Here is a 24,285-nt window from a genome sequence, read left to right as displayed (position 1 = left end):
AGAATGGCTGAGACACTGGGCAGGAGCTGCAGACCCTGAACAATCTGGGGACAGGAGAGGAGGAAGGAGACAGAGCAGAGCACCTGCCTCAGCGGTCAGCGCCCACCCAGATGCTGACAGCAGGGGTTGGCAGGGCAATGACAACCTGAGACATAAAGGTGGGAGCAAAGACCAGGACAACTGATGGACTATGGGAGTGTGACCCAGTAGAGGCTGGTTGGTTTGCCAGCTACATTGGTGGCAGTGTGAGCCAGGCCTCTGCAGTCCATCTAGAAAGCCATCTGTGGGTCGTCTTTATCTTCTTTGTCCTGCAAGCCTTGAGCCCTTCAGTTTTTCTTGTCAACAGTCCCTTGATCTCTCCGGGACTGCCTCTCAGTCTGTTGATGCCACCTTCATGGACACCAGCCTGCACCCCATGAAGGGCTGTGTGAGGCCCCAGCCCAGGATCTGGGTCCCCACACGGTGCTACTCCCCCAGGCCAGACCTGCCTCTTCAAGAAGATGCTCAGCCCACTGGGGGGCAGTGACTATGTCTCCTGGGTCCCCTAGAGCCCTGGTACAGTCTGCTGGGACAAGAATCAGCCGCCCTGCTATCTGCCTGGCCCAGAAACCCCCGCTCTCCCAGCTCCTTCTCCCCTGGGGACTGCCTGGCAGGGGAAGCCCTCTCAGCCAGAGGCAGCCTGGCTGGGGTCCCTTTGTGCCTGGAGCGTCTCACTCACATGTCACACCATGGTTTCTGGGAGCTGGTCTATGGACAGTGTGTTTGCATCGCAGTCTCTTCTTGGCCTTCCTTACCTCCTCCTCCTCCTCTTTCTCTTTGATGGTCTGAGTCCAGGGATCCACATGTGGTTCGTTTTGGCATTGATTGTTTTTTTTTTTTTCCTGGCCGGAGGGTTCCAGCTTCCAGGAAGGCTCTCCCAGCGGTGTGTGGGAGTCAGGCTGACCAGGGGGCCTGCCTGTGGTCAGGCTGTCTGCGCCCTACTCCTGGACACTGTTGGCTTTGACTCACCTCTTGTTCCAGAGTGAGTTATTCTTGCCTTGACCAGCCACACCATGTGGGAAGAAATTGTGGAGAATTCCACAGCTCCTAGTTAGCTCCAAGGACACTTCAAGGGGACTTAGGCGTGACATTGGCCGAGATCCCCTTATTTTACCAGGCCAGCCTCAGCTCCTGTCCCTTCTCTCCCCCTCCCCACGATTCTCCCACCTCTGGAGCAGTGTGGGTAGAATAAGCAGAGGGACCTGAGACCCCTCCTGGGAGGCCAAGGGAAGGAGAAGACTGGACCCTGGGGGAGGGGAGCAAAGGACCAAGGTGCCATGGAGCCAGGAAGGGAGAGAGAGGCCTTTCCACAGCCCCGTGGGTTCCATGGGGGGAAGGTGACAAGATTCAGTCAGACTGCCTGACTGCCAGTCACAAGGCTGGTCCATCCCCATTAGTGTCACAGTCTGTCATTACATGTTTTCCATCCCACATTTTATCCCCAAACACTGGGGGTCTCAACATGTTGTTGATCCCCAAACAACACAAAGTCCAACAGCTCTGACCTTTTCTGTCCTGACCTCGGTCTCCCACATCGTGCCTGATTTTCCCAGATGAGAAGGGATTTGAAATTGCACTTCTAGATCCCTTGACTATGTCCTTCCCCTTGGGGCTCCCCTCTGACCTCACACAGAGGGGTCTGAAGGATTCTCTTGAGGGTCCCTGTCCAGGCTCCAAGCTTGCTAATCCCACATGGCTAATTTCTTGAGTCAATCCTTAAATCTCAGGGTGCCTGACTATTTGGTGAAGCATTATTCCAGGTGTGCCTGAGAGGGTATTTCTGGACGAGATTATCATTGGAATTGAGAAACTGAGTAAAGCCATTGCCCTCCCTAATGGGAGTGGCCTTGTTCACTCAGTTGAAGGTCTGAATAGAACAGAAGGGCTGAGGAAGAGGCTCCTCATACCTGACTGCTTAGAACTGAGACATCAGCCTTCACTGATCTCTGGACTTGAACTGAAATCCTTCCGGGGTCTCCAGACATATCACTTTTGTATTGAAACTTACATCAGTGGCTCTCCTGGGTCTCCAGTTTGATGACTGTCAATCTTGGAACCTGCCAGTCTGTAAAAGCACATGAGCTGATTTCTTCTAATAAACCATAATCTATTCTAAAATAAATATCCATGAGTCCACATCAACATAAGGAAATGATGGAATGAATAGATACTGGGGGAAAAGAGGCAAATCTGCAGAAAAACTCCAAATCATACAGACATTCCTTCCTGGAGGGACTTTGTCTCTCCCTCAGCTGACCATGGGCTGCATATGGTGACTGGCTCCCAAAGAGTGTAGAGGGGAGGGCTCACTGCAGTAGAGACACCTGGAAACCATGCCCAAGGCCTGATGATCAGGGTGGCTTCACCAGAGATGTGTTGATGGCTGGACCCCTTAGTGTGACACCATGAGAAGGGTATTTCACTTCTCTGTTGCCCCCCTAAGCCACCCTCCAGTCTAATCATGAGAAAACATCACATCCAGTTGCATGTGTGAGTGTGTGTGTGTGTGTGTGTGTGTATGTGTGCGTGAATCCGAGGTGCTCTACCATTTAGCTATACTCACATCCCTTCTTATTTTTTTTTAATTTTGTGACAGGATCTTGCTAAATTGCTGAGACTGACCTCCAACTTGCAATCCTCCTGCCTCAGCCTTCAATTAGCTAGGGTTACAGGCATATGCCACAGTTCCTAGCCAGCTGGGGGCCATTTTGCCAAATATCTGACCAGTCCCCTTCAAAAGTATCAAGGTCATCCAAACAAAGAAAGATGGAGAAACGGTCAAGGCTAGAAGAGCCACAGGAGACAGGATGACTAAATGAAATGTGATATTCTGGATGGGATCCTAGAACAGAAAAGAACATTAGTGAAAAATCTGGTGAAATCCAAAGTCTGGCTCTTACTTATAGTAATGTACCAACGTTTCTTCATCTAGACAATTGCACCACAGAAATGAAACACAATAGCATTAGGGGAAGCTGGGACTGGCTAACAGGCATACAGGAATGCCATACTACCTTTGCAGATTTTTGTTGAGCCTAAAATTATTCCAAAATGAAGAGTTCATTTAAAAAGATAAGGTAGGCTAAACTAGGATCTTTCTTTTCTGTGTAGGTGTTGTATTACACAATCAGTGAAGGAATACAATCTCATTCCACAAGATTCAAATAAATGGACAGAACAGAATCTGGAACCTCCATCTCTTCTTATACCTCTGTCTTTCACACGCCACCTCAGAGCCAGTAATGGTCAGCAAGGCTCCAACCTGAGAACAATGTTCTAGAAATGCTGTACCAAGCCCCAGTGACTGAACTCAACCTTCATGATAACCCATGGAGACAGGCACTGCTAGATCCTTTCTACACATGGAGAAACTGAGGCACATGGAGATGCAGGAAGTTGGCCAGGTTAGGTAGAAAGTGGCCGAGCTGAAATAAGAAGCTCTGGCACCAGCATCTTGCTTTAACCACCCAGAGAGGAGGCAAGCACTTCTGTTGTTTGGGCACAACCCTTGCACACGCACTTGCATGCACTTGTGGGCGCATACACACCCCATTTTATTGGGATCAGCATCCACGTCGTGCTCCCCAGAAGATAGTTGGCAAGGTCCAGAGACATTTCTGGTTGTTACAGTTGGGAAGGGAGATGCTACTGGCATTGGGTGGGCAGAGGCCAGGGAAGCTCCCCAAACACCCAGGGCAGCCCTTAATAGCACAGAATTATCTAACTATAACTGTCAATAGTGCCGAGATTGAAAAACCCTGCTTATGGTATCCTGTGGCAAAACTAGAAGGTTCCTAAGGTCCTGCCAGCTCTGACACGCCGCAGGGACGTATCACTCAGGCCCTTCCCCTCTCTTCTCTCAGACCCAGCATTTCCCAGCTCTCTCTGCTCTGTCTTATTTCTGTCCCTTCCTGCCAGGCCCTCGAATCATGCTTGTGGCCCTTCATCTTAGCTCTCCTTTCACCCTGGAAGGACCTCATGTTTCCTCAGCTGAATTCCAAGTCCTTGGAGAGCAACAACAGCATCCATTTCTGTGCCATCCTGAGGCCCCGCACGCTACTCCTGGGATTGAATCAGAAAATGACAAACTCCTGTTCCTGAAGAAGTCTGGCGGTTTAAAGCCGTATTTTATCCCAGGGGCTGTCAGGAGGCTTCACAGTGGAAACACGTGGAGAACCCTAAGTGAACATGAACGTCCCCGCCCCGTCTCAGATGCCAACTCAGTCACAATTTCTGGGGTAAATTCTGCACACCTACATTGTTTAAAAGTTCCCTTGGTGAGTCTAGTGCTCAACCAGGGGGACGAACTTGGTGCAAGTCAGGCACCGCTGCAGACATGTCATGAGCATCTGCACTGATTCTTGCAGTTCTTAAGATGGTCCCTGGTGATAAATTCACACCGAAGGATGGGTCATGTCCAACGTTTATTTTCTAATCCAGGGCTTCTTTTGCTGTAATGTGCTCATGAATCACCTGAGATTGTGTTAAAAATGCAGATTTGGAGCCAGGTGTGGTGGCCATGTCTATAATCCCAGCGGCTCCCGAGGCTGAGACAGGAGGATCAGAGTTCAAAGCCAGCCTCAGCAAAAGTGAGGTGCTAAGCAACTCAGTGAGACCCTGTCTCTAAATAAAATAAAAAATAGGGCTGAGAATGTGGCTCAGTGGTTGAGTGCCCCTGAGTTCAATCCCAAGTACCCTCCCCAAAAATGCAGATTTGGATTCAGTATTTCTAGAGTAGGACTGGAAACCCTGCTTTCTCACAAATTTCTGGGAGATGCTGGTGCCACTGGTCCGGGGACCACACTTTGAGCAGCAAGACTTGAAATCCTGTTTCAGTTGCTAGAGGCTTTCGGGCTGTTTCCCACGCTGAAGCTCTGAAACGTTTGCTCTTTAGTCAAGCATCCAGTCACCTTCTTGGAAAACAGCTCAAGTACCTCTGAACTGAAACAAAAATGGCAAATGTTTACTGGAAGTAATAAACAAAAAAAACTCCAAGCAATAAGGCAGAGGTGTGTGAGAACCCCCACAGCTTGAAAATGTACAACCGAACCCTGGGAACTTGAGGGCCCCTTGCAGTTTTAACAGACCTGATTTGATGTCCATTAGAATGTCAGCTAAGATCCATCAAGGGCGCAATTTCCTCCCACAGACCTGGGACCTCATTTTTGCAGCTCCAGCCACGCTCTGTTCTCCATCAGTGGGATTTACGCATATGGAACCAAGTGTGGAATTGGGCCCATTACATTTAACTTCCTATATCTGACATATTTAATACCTACTTTTCAAATAAATGAAATCCCTGTTTAGTACTGGCCTGGAAGGTGCGATCAGTTAAGGGATTTTTCATGGGCAGTTCTGCCCGCCCAGGGCAGCTCTGTCCAAACTCAGCAGACTCTCAAAGAGGGTGCAGCGACCAGGGTCTCCCAGAAATTGTGGGACAAGGTTATAGAACAACTTTTATAATCAATGGACAATTGCATTGACAAAAAGACTCTCTAAAAGAACTGCTTTGTGCGTAGAGCTACAATCACACCTAGAAATGTATGTGTCTCAGAATTGAGGTGGGAGAAGCTTCCAGAAGGCACTGGATCTAAGCACCTACTTTCATTGTGCCACTCTGGAGGGACTCATGAATCTTGAGTTTGGAAAGTAAAGTGGCCCACGGCAAGGTTGACAGTCTTACACACTCCACTTTTATGGGTCAGGTACGTGGTTATGTGTCAGGGTAGACACTCCAGAGGGCTCCAGGGCTGGGCTAGGCTGGAGCCCCAGAAACCTGAGCTTTCTGGGAAGAAAAGGGGGCCTCCCCATGCCCCCTTTTTTGGGGGGTAGTAGGGTCACTACCCCCAAGCGCTCATTAGCAGGAGTTTCTATGCATAGGGGCTCTTGGTTTGGGCTAATGGGGAAGTGGTGTGTACATGAGTCAAGGGGTAACTACAGAGGGGACAGTGTGTGTTTCCTAGTCTCAATGGAGAGAGAGGAAGAAGCCCTTTTCCAAGACCTGCTCTGAGTTTCCGACTCCCAAGCACTGCTGCTGTGTGGCCCTGTGGCAAGGATGGCAGTGGGGGTCAGCCATTCTCCTCTCTTGCTTACATAGTCAAGACTCTCTGGCTTGTCCTGTCCTCAGCCTCAGAGCCAGTGTTTGGGCCCAGGGGAGGCAAGCGCTGGTGGGAGTTCCACCTGAGCACGCAGAGGGGCTGTGTGCACACAGAATTCCACCCTCTGTCGAGGTTGTTACCCTCCCAAGCCCTGCACTACCCACCAGAGCTCCCAAGAGCAGAATATTTAGAAAAGTAGCCAAGGGAAACTGGAGAAAGAGTCAGAGTTGCTATTGTTGAGTTGTTTTTTTTTTTTTTTTTTTGGATAAATGTCTTCAAAATCTCAGTTCAAATTCAGGGCTCAGCTTATCTGTCAGTCAGGCTGGCTCTCACACCCTCACTTGGGCTCTGCTGAGCCCTAACCAAGGGGATGTCAGCATTTAGGGCTGTCCCTGTGCAGCAGAGCCCTCCGAGCGGCGGAGGCTGGAGGACAGAGTGCAGCAGGGCTTCCCTGCGCGCCCGGCCCTCCTCCGCCGACACAATAACAAACAGCCCTGTGAAAAGCACTTACATTTATGAACTGTTTATAAATTTACTGACATTGATTTATGACCTTGGCTGGACCTGATGTTAGTCTCTTTAGGGGTATTTCTTTCTTTCTTTCTTTTAAGTGTTAATGTTACGGTTCACATTCTCAATATAGCCACATGCCAGGAACCACCCCTGGAAGACAGCTGGGAGCCCCACCAATGACCCATGGGCAGGAATGGAGATTTGATTTATGCCTGGGGCTGAGGCCCACGGGAAAAGGCGATTCTGGTTGGTTCAGGGACAGGCTGTTGCTCCAAAAGGAGACCCCGAAGAGATCATCAGCTCCAAAAGGCAGAGGGGAGGAGCAGGAAGAGGACAGATAGGATTTGCAGCTGTATGGCCCTCACTGTCCCCTGGCCCAGTGGCTGCTGCAAGTCCTCATGGGGCAGTGTTCCTGAACTTCCGGAGTGAGCCTCTGTCACAGTGGTGTTCATCAGGGAGAGGGAGATGGACTGTGTGGAGTCTGCCCATGTGGGGTGCCTGGTCCTGGGGAACTTTCCTAGCCCGTAGTCAGCAGTGGTTTTCTTCATAACTTACTAACCAGTTTTATACAAGGTCTGGAATGGAAAGTTGCCACTGGCCTCTCTGAAAAAGGTGTAGCCAGTGTCACCACACTGTGTCCAGATTTTCCTTGGCTATGCAAACACTATGGAAGAAATTAGAGGCCAACAAGAAGGGACAGTCACCCCCCCCAACCCCACAATTCTTCTAGCCTGTCCATACATACCAAGAAATAAACTTTCATTGTGCTACTAACTTTATTTTTTTCTGTCTCCTTACATCTGCTAAGAAAGAAGGTAGTCACATTTATTGGATGCCTTTGGTTGTCAAGCTGGGCAGGACTTCTCTCATGTCACATCTCACATAATCCCCTGAAGTGGGTACGGTTATCCCTATTTACAGTCAAAGAAACTGAGGCTCACAGAGGTTAAAGTAACTTGCCCACCATCAAACAGTTAGCAATTGGTTGGGATAAGGCTCCTAACCAGTTCATTATCCACATCTCCTACTATCTACCTACCTATGGATCCTTCACCTATATAAAAAATAATCCCCTGAAATACTGAGGACCCCTGCCAGCTCCCTGTGAAAGCACAACACAGCGTGACCTTGGACGTGACTGTCAAGCTGACTTAATGGGGACAGACCCCACCTCTCACCACAGAGCCTACCCACCTTCCCAGGTATAAAAGAAGAACATGGAAAACAAAGTCCAAGCAAACCCCCAGTGCTCTTCTGGTCGTCCGAATCCACCGGCAGTGTTCCCTGTGAACACCAGGTGGCGCCCGAGTCGGGCTGAAGACTGAGTCGCACGTGGGCTGATGTCTGTAGGGAAACTGCGTCCACAGACGGTCAACTAGGGTGGGGAAGGCTACTGCCAGCAAGAGAGGTGTCCCAGCTGAGGTCAGGTGGCATGTGGCTGGGAGCCTAGGTGGGTGCGCCTCATCTCCATGTGAGCCAGCGGTGGCGCGCCTGCTGTCCACTGCAGTGATAGTGACCATCAGAGGCTGTGCGCACAGGGCGGAGGACAGGATCTACAGGAAGGTTCCTGCGGCTCAGCCGCGGGCTGGCTTCCCAGAGTCCCTGGAGAGGCGCCGGCACCAGCCCGCACTAGCTCTGTGGCTTCACCTAGTGGGGTGCCCACATGGACACCGCCAATGAATCTGGTTAGGAAGGATCTTCCTTGGACCCCAGTTTCTATTCCTAGTGGGGAAAAGGAGTCTCTGATGCCAGGCTGCCCCTCAAAACCAGTCCCTGCTGTCCAGGATCCTGTCTTCTGTGGTGGACCCAGCCTCCATTCTTGCTTTCATTGTGGTAGAAACTTTGAGCAGGTCACAGACATGACAGAAACCTCGCCATATAACTTTAGTGGGAAAAGGCATGACTTGGTGCATCAGGGTCCCCCCACCCCTCACCCTGACTTCTTGATTACCAGGACCATCTCCGTCCTTCCGGGACATGCCTGTTTCAGACATTCCAGTTTTTCTCAGAAATCATTACAGATCATGTGGAGAAGCCAACATCCCACATGGCATCTCCCAAACAGATGCCCCCAGCCACACGTGGGACAGGCCTTGTCAGACCAAATATTCTGGGGTCTGGCTTAGATCATAAGGTCAGCTGGGTTGCATCTCATCTCCCATGCTGTGTCACCTACCACCTGAGATTTGGGGAATGGGAGTTACCTCCCTCCCCCTTTACATGTCCTGGATTCCAGAGTCAAAACTTTTCAGTCCCACAGACAGAGACCAGCTTCATCCAGAAGCTCATTAATTACATGGCTAAGGGAGGGAAGGGGGGGGGAACCTCATGAAAATGTTCATTTAAAGTTAATTGCTGCCCGTGCTGTTACTAATTGAAGTAGCTCCGTTGGTTTTCACTTATGTACCTATGTGTGTTTAAGATGGGATATGGCACAGTATAAAGTAAGCCACATCACAACCTAACGATCTGGAAAATTTCAGTTTAATAAACAAAGCTGGCTTTAAGTTATGCAGGAGAAGCTCATTCGCCTGTGTGTGTGCACACCACACACACACACACACACACACACACACACAGCCCAAGCGCCAGGATCGCAGCCCTTGTGTTCCTGTCTTTTCCTCCATAGTTCAAATTAAACACAGTCTCAGTCTCTTGCTCTTTCTTTTATTAAATTTATTTTTAACAGCACCTTAAAAAAAAAATAAACACACCCTCTGTGCCACTCCTATGCCAGGTGCAGCCAGGGGCAAATTTTTACAGCTGAATTACATGACCTGAAAAATACGGAGCACATAATGAGGACATTGAGAGGCTCCCATCCCTAGTGCCGGCCAAGACTGGTGTAATAACATTCCTGGAGAGAGCAGTAGCCCCTGCAGCAGCAGAGGACGGGCTGGAGCCCTTACTCAGCATGAGGAATTATATATATCTTGGAACTCTTTCCAGAACCTAAACATTATTGCTAAGAAAGGGATAACAGTGTGAGGGGCCATTGCTGGCCAGCCAGGCTCCCACACTGCCGCATATGGGAGCCTCCTCCCAAGGCTACAAGGAACAGTCCAGATCCAGTTCTGCCTAGGACCAGGTAAGGACAGAGCTGCAGGCCCTGGAGCCCAGAACCCTTTGGCCTTTGAGTGGGATGGATGTCACTGTCATAGCTCACTAGGCCTCATGCCCTGGTGATGTGGGGCTCAGACCAGAGCCCCTCAACCTCAGCCATCTGCAGCCTCCTCAGAAGCCAGGAGGGAAGGCAAAGCCATTGGCCTGCAGGAATCAGGGCAACAAAGATGGTCCCAGAGGGTGGCCCACGCTGGACAACGATTTTTTTAACATAAAATTCACAGAACATAGAATTAACCATTAACCATTCATTTTAGAGTGAACGATTCGGTGGCATTTAGCACATTCACAATGTTGTGCAACCACCACCTCCGTCTGGTTCCAAAACATTTTCATCACCCCAAAAGGAAACCGCAGTCATCCGGCAGTTGCTGCTACCCTTACCCCCAGCCCCTGGCAACTGCCAGTCTGCTTTACGTCTCTATGGATTTATCCATTCTGGATGTTTCATACAACAAGATATACACAAAAGACCAATTTTAAAAATGTTTTTATTGATGTATAATATGCATGAAGCACACAAATCCTAACTGAACAACTTGTCAAATTTTCATAAATAGATCACCCAAGTATTTACCACCCAAATCAAGAAACAGCATTACCAACACCCAGAACCCCCTCGTACTGCCTTCCAGACTATTCTCCAAAGAGAATCACTCTCTTGACTTCTATATCCTGGATCATGTTTATGTGTTCTCCTACTCCGAGTATGTTGCTGTTTGTTCATTTCATTGCAGTATAGTATTCCACCATATGACTATACCACAATTTACATAACCATTGACTATTGAGTGGTATTTAGGTAGGGTATTTTCAGATTTCTAAGATGTTGATTTTTATTTGACATGCAAGTCCAATGGACCTGTTGAGTAGATTTCTCAGACAATAGTAAGAAAATGGGCCTGGCAGTGGGCAGGGTCTGAAGGATGGGATTCTTGGTGGCCTTGGGGACTGCTTGAGGTGTTTGTTATAAAAGTGGGCTCTCCCAGGGCTCACAGTCCAGGGACTGTGCTCCAGCTTGCATTAAAACCTGGCCACTGGGAGGGGAGGATCCGCCTTCAGACCACACTCCATTGAGCTGTGGTCAGACCCAAGAGAGAGACACAGGAGATCTCTGATACACCCCTTCACAGTTTGGCTGAGGCACATTCTCGATTCTTTTTAATTAAGAATTAATTAAGATCAAAATTGTTATTTCCTTTCACCCAGAGTGAACAGGACCTTTTCCTGAGACACCGTCTTGCAATCTCCCATTACCCAGGCCCTTGCAGAAAGCAGACTTTCGATTTGCAGAATCTGCCTTGGCCAGTCCTATTTCTTCAGTGACGGTATGGGGTAGTGACTTTGAAAGTAGGTAAAAGATCCAGCTGATAGAAACACACACAGACACCCTGACTTATCCCCCATGTGTACATAGTTAAGATCAGGGGCTCCCTGATCTCTGAGCAAATGGGTAGAACACTCACACACCAGTGAACTTCATCCAGGGATCTCCTTTGTGGGGAGAAAATGTGGGTCTCTCAAGCTTAATGTCCTTTTCCACCACTGGATGCTGTTAGGACGGCCTCACCACCTAACACCCTGGGATGCTGCCTCACTGGGAGAATGGGTAGAGAGAAGAGCCCAGGGCAAAGGAAACAGAGAAGAGGGCGTGCTTACCACCCCTGAGAGCAGAGGAGCACCCACAACAGGACCCACCTTCTGGGGGACCTGGCCTCTTCTGGCTGCTTTGTTTGCTCAGCTCATCCTTCAAGCTTTAACTCAAGATCCCTATTCTTGGGAAACCTGTTCCAAATGCCCGCTTCATGTCACCAACCCCAGCTTCTGCAGCCTGGTTGCTGAACATCCCAAGTCACTCATTGGCCCTGCACTGGTGATGGTCTTTCCTCTCAAACTCTTCCCTCCCTGGCAAAATCATGAGCCCCTTCAGTTGTGGGAGGAAGGAGGTGAGTGGAGCATGCCTTCTGCCCAAATTTCAGTTCCTGTGACATCACTCAGCTCTGGCAGTTTCTTCACGACCTTTTGGTTATTGACAACAATGATGTGAACTGATTGTGTGCCAGGGTTTTCTCCTTATTGACGTATTTGTGATCAGGGCTTTTTTTTTACTCACAGGATTCTGGGATATCCAAGGCCAGAGGGGATAGGTAGCTTTGAGGCAAGCATCCATTCCCTCTTGTGGATCGTGGGTGCCTGGAATCCTCCTTTGAGGCGACCCAGCATGTCTGGGCAGGGTGGGGAAAAGGGTGCTTAGATCAATTAGCAATGTCTGCCATGGTCAGGGAGCAGGAAGGAGTGGCGAGTGAGCCGCAAATTTGCCACGCTTGATCTCATCCAACTGCTTCATCTCGCAGTGGAAGAGACTGAGGTGCAGGGACGGGAAGTGACTTTATCCAAGGAAAATCAATTTCCTAAAAGGGCTTTGCGCTCCGGGCGATGAGCTAACGCATTGGCACCGCTCACTTGTGGCTGTCATGAGCGTGGTCTCCATAAGACCATCTTCCGCTTCCCTTTGAGGTGGTGGATTTTGACATGGGAAGACACATTAGGAAAAGGCATGACTCAGATCTTCTGAAGCCGCTAAAGAGCATATTAAGCCATCAACAGCTTTTTTTGATTTTTTCGTTTTCTTGCAGTAGTTCAACAGGGTTTCCCCCGCTTTTGAATGTAAGCAGACTCTCCCCCTTTGTAGCCAGCCAAGTGTCCCCCCCCCCCATAAATCTGGTAGAGTAGGGAGGCTTTTATGACTTCACAACTGAAAGGACCGAAGAAAAGCAACTGGATGTCATAAGAATTCGTGCCGCTCTTCCTGAGATCAGTCCCCAAGGTTTTAGCTGGGACTTTGCTCTCTTCATTCCTTGAAATTGGCCATGCCCTGTTGCATTGAGTATTCTTAGCGCTGACTTCCTTCTGAATGGCTTTCACGTTCGTGGTTTAAACATCTCTAGCCCCAGCTAGACAGCAAACTCCTCTAGGCAGTGACTTACGTCTTACCCCATCTCTCTCCCACCTTGAACTCTGCCCATGTGCTCGCTCCTTCCTTCAATCCCGGATGCTTGCATGCCAAAGCCATTTGTGGCATGCCTGGCCTCCACTGCCAGAACTCATTACGGAGAGAGCTGCTTGGGCAAGATGGGTCATGCAGATAACATTCACAATTAAAATTCTCAAGGAGCCAAGGCTCCACCAAATGTGACTTTTCTTTGCACAGCTTGAGCTCCTTAAGGTGGTAAATGCCGCGGACATGGGGTTCCAGAGGGATCTGATTAAAGGGCAGATTTGGAAAAGGTGATGAGAACGTGACAGCGGTTCCTTGAGGGGAAAAAAAAATGTCTCCAGCTTCAAAATCCTATTATTTCCCTCCTTTTATTCTTTTTTTTCCCTTTTACATATTTTATGTGAAAATTGTCAAATAGACATAAAAAAAACAGAGGCTAGGAATAATGAGCCCCACACATCAGCCACCTCTCATGATCGTTTCATTCACATATTTCAGTGTATAGCTCTGAAATGTAAGGGAATTTGACAAGGGTACTCATGATGTCATTACACATCTGAAAATTTACAATTCTTTAATAGCATCAAATATATAGCCCTGTAATTAACTCCTACATGTTCCTGTTTTCATTTTTGAACACTTTGTTTCTGTATCCAAATAAGGTATAGCAGGAGTTCTTAGCTTGGAGCTATTTTGCTCCCAAGAGGGGGCATGACAATGTCTGGGGACAGTTTTGGTTGTCACACTGGGTGGGGTGCTGGAGGCATCTAGGTGGAGACTAGTGGGGATTCTGCTGAACTTCAGCACAGCCTCCTGACCTTCCAAAACAACAAAGAATCACCCAGCCCCGAGGGCAAGAGTGTGCAGGTCAAGAAACCCTGGTCCATAGGTTGCCTCCTTCTCTCTTTTTCTGGCAAATTATTCCTCGAGGCAATCAGAGTCCGTGGGGTCCTGGGGTCCTGCTGCTGCGGGGTCTGGCGGTCTGCTCTTTGCAGGTCAATGGTGCAATCACCCATCTTCCTGGAGCCAAATCAGCTAGATGATTGGCTTTCCCGTGTCTTTCTCAAGGTGGACCCTGTGCACTGACCTGCCCCAGAGACAGGACATGGCTACAGGCAATGCTGCCACGCGCCCACAGGGTGAGAGGAGAGGTGCCTTGGGGCCCGGACTCCATGCTGGCTGCCCCATCTGGCCTCCCCGTGCAGCCTTCTTCCAAGTGGGCCAGTCCTCCTCCTCCAGCTTAAGCAAAACATCTATCCTTTCTGTGGTTTTAATTTGACACTAAGAAACTTGACATTTACACAGATGCAAGCTTTCAAAGCAGGTTCCAGGAATTCAAGTTATTCTTAATCAAATGAGCCCTTGAAACAATCCGGAAGTGCTCCCTGCTGCAGCTGACACTGAAGTAGCTCCAGCACCTCACACAGCAGCCCCCACCGCTGGTCCAAAAGCCAGACGCCTGTCACCCAACAGTTCACAGAGCCACAGACACAAAAGTAGGGAACAAGACTCCTGCCCCATGGGGAAAACAGCTCAGAGCCCTGCAATTTAATTTGTAAGATAGGTGAGGCCCTTGCCCAGTAACTGCTTAAAGTGAGGCATGCCGTCAGCAGCAAGAGGTGAGAATTGACAGCAGAGCCAACAGAGGGACTATTTAAAGTCCCCGTGGTTTGGGCCTAAGTAGGGTGGCGATGAATAGCCTCACTCAGCCTGCAGCTCCTGGGGTGGTAATTACCATCCCTGTCACCAGAGGTGAAGACACTAGATTGTCAAGAGCAAGAAGGAGCAAGGAAAGAGCCATAGAGCCTCAAGGATGGACAGCGGCTGCTCATTGCCACTGCTCCGGATGCTGGGAGTCTGGGGGTCAGAGACAGGCCCAGCCTTGGAGAGAGTTATGTGGGCAAACAGGAAGGATTTGGGGTAATGAGTTCCATGGAAAAGGGAGCACAGAGCAGGTAGATCTAATGCAGTCCAGGAAGGCTTCCCAGAGGAGGTGACAACTGGATTGAGCCCAAGAGAAACCGAAACTAGCCAAGAAAGGGGACAAAAGACCTGCCTGCTTTGGCCTGCCAGGGGGTGGCCTGGAGTGCAGAGCACAGGGGCCTGGCAGGCGGGTGGCAGGCAGTGCTGGACGAGGATGCTCCGAGCGACCGAGCGACTGAGCGACCGTCAAGCACTCACACTGTTCTCAGAGCACAGGGAATTCTGAAGATCTTCAGTAGGGGAGGCACAGGGGATTTGCATTTTGGAAAAGTTTTTCTGACCAAAAGCATCAGGAAAGAAAAGGTGAGAAGAGGGTCCTGGGAGGTGGCGGTGGCATGGCAGAGCCAGGATGACTTAGGGACTGTCAGTGACTCTGGCAAGCAAGGCAGAAGGCATGAGGACAGCACAAACAAAGAGTAAGGGAAGGGACGGTGGGCTTACCTCATTTCACCCTCCCACATCCCCAGAAGGCAAGGCCAACTTTCTGTATGGGGACAATCCTGGCACTATCAAGACCTCAGATAGCTGGGCATGGTGGCACGTGCCTGTAATCTCAGTGGCTCAGGAGGCTGAGGCAGGAGGATCACGAGTTCAAAGCCAGCCTCAGCAACTTAGCAAGGCCCTAAGCAACTCAGTGTCCCCGAGTTCAATTTCCAGTACCAGAAAAAAAAAAAAAGATCTCAGCAAATGATGCCCTCTGGCTCTGACACTCAGTGCCAAGCCTGTTCCAGGCTGGCAGGGCCGGCCTGCATTTTACTCCATTTTACATATTCAATTGAAGTATATGCTCTTTTTTAAAATTTCTTTTCAGTACTATGGATCGAACCCAGGGCCTCGTACTCTGCCCCTGAGCTACACCCTCAACTCCAATATATGCACTTTTTAGGAAGAATTCTATAGAACCATTCAAATATTAAGGAGTGTATTCCCTGGGGAGAACCAGATAACATGGGGTCTGGGTCCCATTGTTGAGCGGGGACTAGAAAGCTTGCACTCCAGCCACTAGACACATGGGCTCCCCAAAAGGCCCTGTCAGTCCTAGGGGGTGCCAGGGCAGGGCAGGGGTCTCCTGGAAGGGCTGTATCTCACCTGGGGACTCGTGGGAAAGTGATAAGTCTTTGTGAAAGGACAGTGTGTGTGGCCTTTGTGAAGAGCTCTGAGCAGGCCCGTCTGCCACAGACCAGGGGCTCTGAACCAAAGCCAAGGACAGCAGATCCACCAGCTAGCAGCATTTATTTACTTAAGTATGATGGTCTCCACAGGAAGAGGGGAGTGGTATATTTCAGGCTCTCTCTCTCTCTCTCTCTCTCTCTCTCACACACACACACACACACACACATCCAGGCACACACATAGTTTTTTAAATGTAAAGAGCAAAGGGAAAAAATGTCTACTTGCACATCTGGCTCATTCTTTAAATAGCTCATTCCAATAGCTCCTTTAATTTTAATTCATGTTTCTACCTTTTTCTTCCAATAGTCCTGCAGAAGGAAAGGGGGTGGGTGCTGAGGTCTTGCAAGGATTCGGCAATGGCTTTGGTATGCTGCTGCCTACACAGCAGTATTTAACCCAATTACAGGATAATAAGGGCTCAGACAAATTATCTGCAAATAGATATGTCTATATGTAAACCCTTGTATTTGGAACATGCATGTGGAGCCAAAGAAAAGTTATGCACTTAGCCAGAGAGGGATTCAGCTCACAGCTCCCCGGGACCAGCCCGGTGTGTGGAGATACTTGAGTTAGGCAAAAAAGAAATCCCAGGTACCGCCGAGAGGGCCCTGCCCTGAAGCCACCTAGATGAGAAGTTTGGCACAAGGTGGGGAAGCCCTGCTCCAAGACCCCATCTGGGTTCTGTGCCCACCCTGTGACCCAGGACACACAGAGTGGGTAGCCCAGTGTGGCCCTCACCTAGGCTGCACAGCCACTCTCCTCCCCCTCCTTAACAGAGAACAAGGACAGACATCTAGAGAAATGCCCACAGGCAGGTCCAAATGGAATCACTGCAAGCCATTAGCAAGGGCTATGGGCTGGGCTGGGAGTGAGTGGGAGCAAACGGATAAATTGCAAAGTAACCAAAGCTTTTATGCATTTGAGGTTTCCAAACCATCAATCAGCCCTCCAAGAGCTCCCGAGCTCATCAGGCCTCACGCTTTCACTGTACAGCAGAGCAGAAACAGGTCCCCAGAGGAGGAGCCTGGATTACAGACAGGGAAAGCAGATACCGAAAGAACCCTGTGCCCTGTCCCCAACACAGGCCCTTTTCAGGAGCAGCACCGCCATGACTTGGGGACTAAGAGGCTGTTCTCAGCAACATCACTCTTCTCTGAGAACACACCATTTAAAAAGAAACTGAATATCTCAGCTACTTGGGAGGCTGAGGCAGGAGGATTGCCAATTAAAGGCCAGAGTAGGCAATTTAGTGAGACTGTCTCAAATAGAAATGGGGACCCAGGAGCATAGCTTAGAGGTAGAGCACTCCTGGGTTCAATCCTCAGAGCTGCGGGGGGGGGGGGGGGGGGCCAGGCAGGGCGTGAAGGAAGGAAGAATGGGAGATAGGTAGGTATTAGGGTTCATTTTCCTTTTTACCCTAACAATTTATACCCTTGGGATTTCTTTTTCTTTTTCTTTTTTTTTTTTTTTTTTTGTACCAGGGATTGAACTCAGGGGCACTCAACCACTGAGCCACATCCCCAGCCCTATTTTGCATTTTATTTAGAGACGGGGTCTCACTGAGTTGCTTAGCACCTTGCTTTTGCTGAGGCTGGTTTTGAACTCTCGATCCTCCTACCTCAGCCTCCCAAGCCACTGGGATTACCGGCGTGTGCTACTGTACCCCACCAAAATTTTAAAAATGCAACTTACATGCGTAATAAAATTGTCTATCACATGATGCAAAAATCCCTTCATTATGACTGTGATGGCATGCATGCATGCACACCCATGCAAGTGTGATGGGGACTGCGCTGGGTGTGGGTCTGGATGAGACCATGTGAGTCTGTGTGGCAGTGGCCCCTTCCACCCAGCATCAAGATCCCTCCTGCCCAGTGCTAGGATGTGTTACCCGTTGTGTTGATTTAACAGTGTGCACATTCCTCTATGTGCCCATGGTTGCTTGCCCAGCTACAGCTTTACCTACTCTGATGTGTTCTGTTGCACCTTAAAAACTGTTTTCTTTAAACAGGGTATTTGTTATTTATGTGGGGGCCATTGAAACCCGCCCACATGTGTGCCCTGGAAAGTAGTTCTGATTCTCGGGAAGAGGAGGTGTACCAACTTCCACAGCCTTCTGGGTGGTTGTGAAGAGAGGGCTTCTTGGTGAAGCTTATTAAAGACCCCTTGATAATCTCCTCTGTCATTTCCAGGGACGCCCTAAATTAGTCCGCACACCTGCAAGGCCTTGAGGCGGGGTGCATCAGGGCCTGGGGGGATGAGCCCCGATGCCCACCTCAAAAGTCCCCCATCCGAAGCCAATCCCAAAGAACCAAAGACTGAACATTTTCTCTGACATGCAGATGCTGATTCTCAGTAAGGAGGGAGGCTAGGGAAGAACAGAAGTACTTTGGATTAGACAGAGGGGAGTGAAGGGAGGGGAGGGGGCCTGGGGGTTGTAGGACCGTAGGATGAATCCAACATTACTACCCTATGTGCATATATGATTCCAAGACCTGTGTAACTCTGCATCATGTACAACCCGGTAAATGAGAAATTACACTCCATTTATGTATGACGTGTTGAAATGCATGCTACTGTCATGTATAATTTACAAATAAAAAAATTTTTAAAAGAGAGAAATAGATAAACCACAACAACAAAAAATCCCCCATCCAAACTCTCAAAAAATGCTTCCAGTCCAGCCAGGCCTCCTCCTGTGGCTTCTACCACCTGTTTCCAGTACCAAGGTTGTTAATTGATTTCAGTGTTCAAAGGACAGCAGAGCAGAACAGGGAGCAGGGCGGGAGGGCGGAGGCCCTGCCACTGGGTTTTTAGACAGGAGGCCTGGCTTTCGTCGACACGAGGAGGTACCCAGGTGTTTTTAGGCAGCCTTCAGTGCAGGCCTGGCTGGCTGGAGTGGATTTCAAACTCTCTGTTTGCCAAACTACACTTTCAAGAGGTGTCAGATATCGAGAAACCTCTTCCCCCAAGCCAAAGCAAGCATCTGGGGCCCAGAGAGGTGCAGAACGGGCTGGGAGAAGATGCTGGTTCACAAAAAGGAAAAAGCCAAAGCAGAAAGAAAAGCCCCTTCACATAGTGTTCCAAGCCGGCTGTTGCTTTTTTAAAATAATTGGTTAAGCCATGCGGGGAGGCAGGTAAGTCTGCTCTGCGTTGCAAAGCAGCAAGGCAGAGGCTGATCTGTTCTGTGGGAGTTTTATTTATAAGTCAAGGAGAGCGGCTGTGTCTCTGTGACCTGAGGCCACCTAAAGGAAACCCAGAGGGGGAGAAGTGGCAAGAAAAGGTGTGAGGCTCCCGGAAGGTTGGGAGGAAAGAGTGGGGGGCAAGCTCCCTGCTCCAGTTCCCAGGCCCCTCACCAGGACAAGGGGACATGGCTGGAGGAGTTCAGGGACCCCAGGCTGTCATTCTCCCAGCCACTGCTCAGGGCCTTAATTCTTAAGTTGCTTCGTTGCCTGCTGCCCCCACTATGGGTTCAGAATTCTTCTCTCTAATCACTCATGAAAGCATAAAATTAAGACATTCTGGGAAGCCAAAGGAATCTGGTTTAAAATGTGTGTTTGGGGAACGGAAGGCATTAAAAGAATGCTTGTGTCTGGAATATTCTGTTGTTTTCGTCCCATTCTCTCTTCAAATTAATGAATGAGTCACGCTAGTCTCTAGGCCTGTAAGGGCCTCTGTGGGGGAGGCGAGGGAGGGCCGGGCTCTGACAATCTCATTTTCTCTGGCTGTTTGGACTCTTCAACCCATGGCTGCTTTTCTCTTTCCCTTTCTATCTATCTCCAGAGAAAAGATCTTTCTTGTTAACAAGCTGCTTACTTGGAGACACCCCACCCCCACCACCCCCGTCATGGGGACCCTCCAGGGCTGGACCCCACACCTGGAACAGTCAAGTCCCAGGCTAAGCAGGACAGCTCTCCTGGGCTCTGGACAGTGCAAACCTGGAGGGCCGCCCACCGGGCACCTTGCTGGGATGTCTAGTGGAGCCCCGACTTCTCTCCACATCCCTGATTCATGCCTGTGCCTGCCTGTGATCAGAACCCTCAACCCAGGGCACCCCTCAGTGATGACAGAAATAGCTCCGTCATTGGATGGTTGGAGAACAGTCTCTCCATCTACAGAAAACAAAGACCCCCATTTCATGGGACGCCTTCCCTCTGGTCTCCCTCCCAGGGGGCCCCTCCCTTCTGGACCTTGACCACCTGCCTCTAATACAGGGCTCACTGTGCTGCCAAGCCTGTGCCCTGACCCCAAGTGTCCTTAGCCACTGGCAGCTTCACAAGGGGCATGTCCTATTATTATTTCTTGAGAAAGCCCTTTCTTTCCTCTAGCCCTCTAAAAACACCTCTTGCTTCTATTTGGCATTAGGGACTCCTCCGGTGGAGGGGGGAGGGAGAAAGGCAGGGTGCCACACTTGAGCTGCTCTCCGTGGCCCTGTGCAGTTTCTGCAAAGCCACCTACTCCTCCTGCTCCTCAACCCAGTGCTCTTGCCTCTGCTTTGGGGCTTCTCAGCTTCTCTGGGGACAGAGGAAAGAAGAGACCAGAATTTATTTTATAGAGCACCTACTCTGCACCAGCGTGACACACCATGCCCACAGAACCCCGCAGAGTCTGAATGTGTCACAGAGACTGCTGAGGCTCGGGGAGTTAGTAGGCAGCCGGAGTCACCTGCCAGAGAGGGAGGCATCGCTGTTCCCTGCTGGATTTGTCTGCCTGCACAGGAGTCGCCTGCCTCCTGGCCTCAGAAGCACTGGCCCAAGTTCTAACTCATTTTTCTCCTTCCAGAAGACAGAACTGGCAGCAGTTCTCAGAGTGCTGGCCCACAGGCTCCGTGTGAGGGGAACACTGTAGCTGGGGTCTGGAGGGCCTCTGCTGGGTGGGAGGAGAGGGCTGGCAAGCTGTTCCCCCTCCCATCCCTCCCTCTCTCCATCCCAGCCAATGTCCAAACTGCTTGAATCGGTTGTGCCAGAATCAGATGAAGCCTTGTTACCAAGCCACATGGCAATGACTAGGTAAACTGGTGAGTAGGCATCCGATGAACTCACTGTAAGTCTGATTTAATTACAACACTAAAAACTTCACATCCATAGATTCCGTCGTTGTAGGTTCTTGTCTGTGGAATATGGTCATTTGCTCAAAATAAATTGAGGGAACACTGTTTATATATGCCAGTTTCAAAGCCAGGAGAGAAAAGCTGATGTTTATGCAAGATGTGATCATAAAATAACGACTGTGTTTTTTCAGCAAACAGAAGAGGACTCCAAAGACATTCCACTGGAAAGCTCCAGCCTGTTCCAGGGAAGCTGCCATCGCTCAAGTACCTTGTGGCATCTCTTTTGGGATTGCCTTCAGAGTCCATTTGTGTGGGCCACGTGGAAAAAATAATAAACCACTCCATCCCACCTCGTTATTGACCAAAAAGTTCTACTCCCCGGTTTGATTGCTCATCTAATTCACTGGGATTGGCTTCCAGGGCCTTTCAGTTGCTTCTAAATTTCAGATCAACCCTTCAATGAGGAGAACTAGCAGCCTGGAAGGATGTTTGCAAGACAGAGGAGCATGCTCTGAGGACAGTCCCCAAAGAGCTGACTCCAGGCAGGATGGGTGGGCGAGGTCCAGGTGGAGCTGAGCCTTGAAGGACAGTAGGCTTTGAGTAACAGGAGACAGAAAAACTCTACCAAACACTTATTCCACGTGGTCCTTCTTGGGAGCTTCGTGTCAGTGGGAGGTGTCACAATCGTCTGGTTGTAGATGAGGGATTTAGAGCCCAGAGGGAATTCCTATGTCCCAGTCACGCTGTGTTCTGTGCTAATGAACAGCAGAGGTGCAACTTGATCTTCAGACTTGGTGTGACTGCATGCACCATGCCTACCTTCCCTGGATGTCCCACGGGCTGGCAGGAGGCAGGAGGCCACGGGAGTAGTTGGGGAGCGGGTGAAGGAGCATGGCCAAGACTGAGTGTGTAGCTAAGAGCCATGACCTGAGCAGGAACCACAGCAGGACTGGCACTTTCTGGACCCGGATTTAGAAGCCATGAGGTTCTGAGAGGCCCCCCATGGCAGACCCTACAAGTCGCCCCAGGAAGCACCTGCCCCAGCAGCCTTCTCTAGCCTCCCAGAGTTCTGCTAGTGGCCCAGGCTTATCAGGTGGCGTCCCCACGTGAGGCACTGAAGTGGCCATGAGCAGTGAATACAGCTGACCCTGTGCTTGGGAACTTTGGATCTTCTGGAGAGACATTTGTCTTCTTTGTTTTGTTTGTTTGTTTGTTTGATTTTGGAGCTATCCTGCCTGGTTCCCAGAGTCCCAGCTATGGAGTCCCTGCTGAGATGGTCCTGGGGTTTGGTTGTGCATTTCTGCATAGTTCCTGGTTGTGCAGCATCTTGGCCTCCCAAGAAATTTTACAGACTCTCAAGTGCTCTTTAATAAAGCCCTTTTCATGCCGACTAGCGGGGGTCTACTCTACTGTCTGCATCTGAGCACTGTGGTCGATCCGTCCTTCCATACGTTGCACAGTGTGTTCTTTTCTTTAAATAATTTGTTCAACATCTCTCTGTAGGATTTGTGCTTTGAAGTGCATTTTTCTTACTTCATATGCCTTGTGACCTCGTTATATGTGCTAGAAAGGAACACAATGAAGCGCAGAGAGATTGAGAAACATAACTCAAGCCACACAGCCACATTTGGGCAAGATTTTCAATGTGCTCACCACTATTCTATAACCAAAAGTTCTGGGAGAGGGATGGGCTAGTGAAAAGACCATGGCATGTGTGTCTTTTTAGAATGAGGAGGCCCAATATGCCACTTTGAGGGCACCTGTCTGCATTACCATAGGAAGAGTAGATGCAGAGACACTGAGGCAAGGGATCAAATGCACAAAGAAAAGGTCACTGGGCAGTGACCAGTCCTTGGGGTGCCCCCTATCTTTGGGAGTGCCTTGCTTGCCCACAGAGGTGCATTCATGAGATGGGGCCAGCTTCCAGTGAATTGAGACCATATTTATTTTTTGGTACTAGGAATTGAACCCAGGGGTGCTTAACCACTGAGCCCCATCCCCAGCCCTTTTTTATATTTTGTTTAGAGACAGGGTCTCACTGAGTTGCTAAGTGCCTTGCTAAGTTGCTGAGGCTGGCTTTTGAAATCACGATCCTCCTGCCTCAGCCTCCTGAGCTGCTGGGATTACAGGCATGTGCCATCCTGCCTGTCTCGAGACCTTATTTTAAAGACACTTAAGTAGCTTGTTACTCTTAGGCTACCGTGGAACCCATTTTGTGGCCAGTGCCATGGACTGTCCTCTCAGCTTCCTGTATGCCATGTTCACAGGGGACAGTGGAGCCTGCCTTCCTTCCCTGGAACCTCACCAAGTTCTTTCTGGGGCAAGAGGTAGGGGTAGTGTCTGCATTCCCCAAAGCGTCCCTCTCCTTGAAGTAGGCAAATTCCCCTGTGTGTAGTTCTCTGTAATAAAGATCTGGAAAGCTCACCGCTAGCTTCCTCAAATCAGGTAACAAGGAACTGAGAACATGGCCCCAACAATTTCCTTCACCAGGCTCCTGGCTCTCACTCCTGGTTCCTACCCTGACCCCACCACCCCCTCCCCCAACCTGGGGCCCTGACAGGTGACTTCCCCTTGCTGGCCAGAGGTGGGTTGGCCGAAATCCAGAGGGGCACTGCTGGTGGCACAGTGGTCTCCCCCCTCCTTTCCTGGCCCACTCCCTCCCTTCCACCTTTACCTCCAACATCATCCCTCCCTCTACTACCTCCCTCCTGGCTTACCACACCACCCCCACCAGTTCCCTCCCTCACCCTCTCTCCTCGCCTCCCTCACTCCTTCACCTGCAGACTCCCGGTTCCCTCTGTATCCCTGCACCTTGGATCCTCCACCAGCTGTTTCTCCACCCCATCTGTGACTGGTTGCTTTGAATAGAGACCAGCTATGGAGAGAACAACCCCAGGCCGGCTCACTGCAGCCTCTCACTGGGTGTGCTCATTGCTAGTGCAATTCATAGAGAAGCCAGCTCAAAATGGACTTGAACAGTAATGGAAGATGAGAAAGTGCAACTGAATGCCCAGGAGTGAACACCTTCAGGAGTGGTTTGATCAGGACTGTGTCTCCCTTTCTCTGAAATGTGCTCAGCACTGCCCTTTGACGGGTGGGATTTACCTTCATTTCAGCATCACTTTTCAAAAGTAGATAACTGTATAGATACCATACCGTGAGCAGGGAAAGAGAGAGAGAGAGAGGGAGAGAGAGAGAGAGAGAGAGAGAGAGAGAGAGAGAGAGAGAGAACCCTTCCACCCTTCCTAAATACTTGACAGGAGTCCTGCCCTTCCCTCTAAGTGAGACAGCCTGACACAGTCACTAAG

This window comes from Marmota flaviventris, chromosome 6 (genome assembly GCF_047511675.1).
Source record: "Marmota flaviventris isolate mMarFla1 chromosome 6, mMarFla1.hap1, whole genome shotgun sequence".
Lineage (NCBI taxonomy): Eukaryota > Metazoa > Chordata > Mammalia > Rodentia > Sciuridae > Marmota > Marmota flaviventris.
This window is presented reverse-complemented; position numbering follows the sequence as displayed.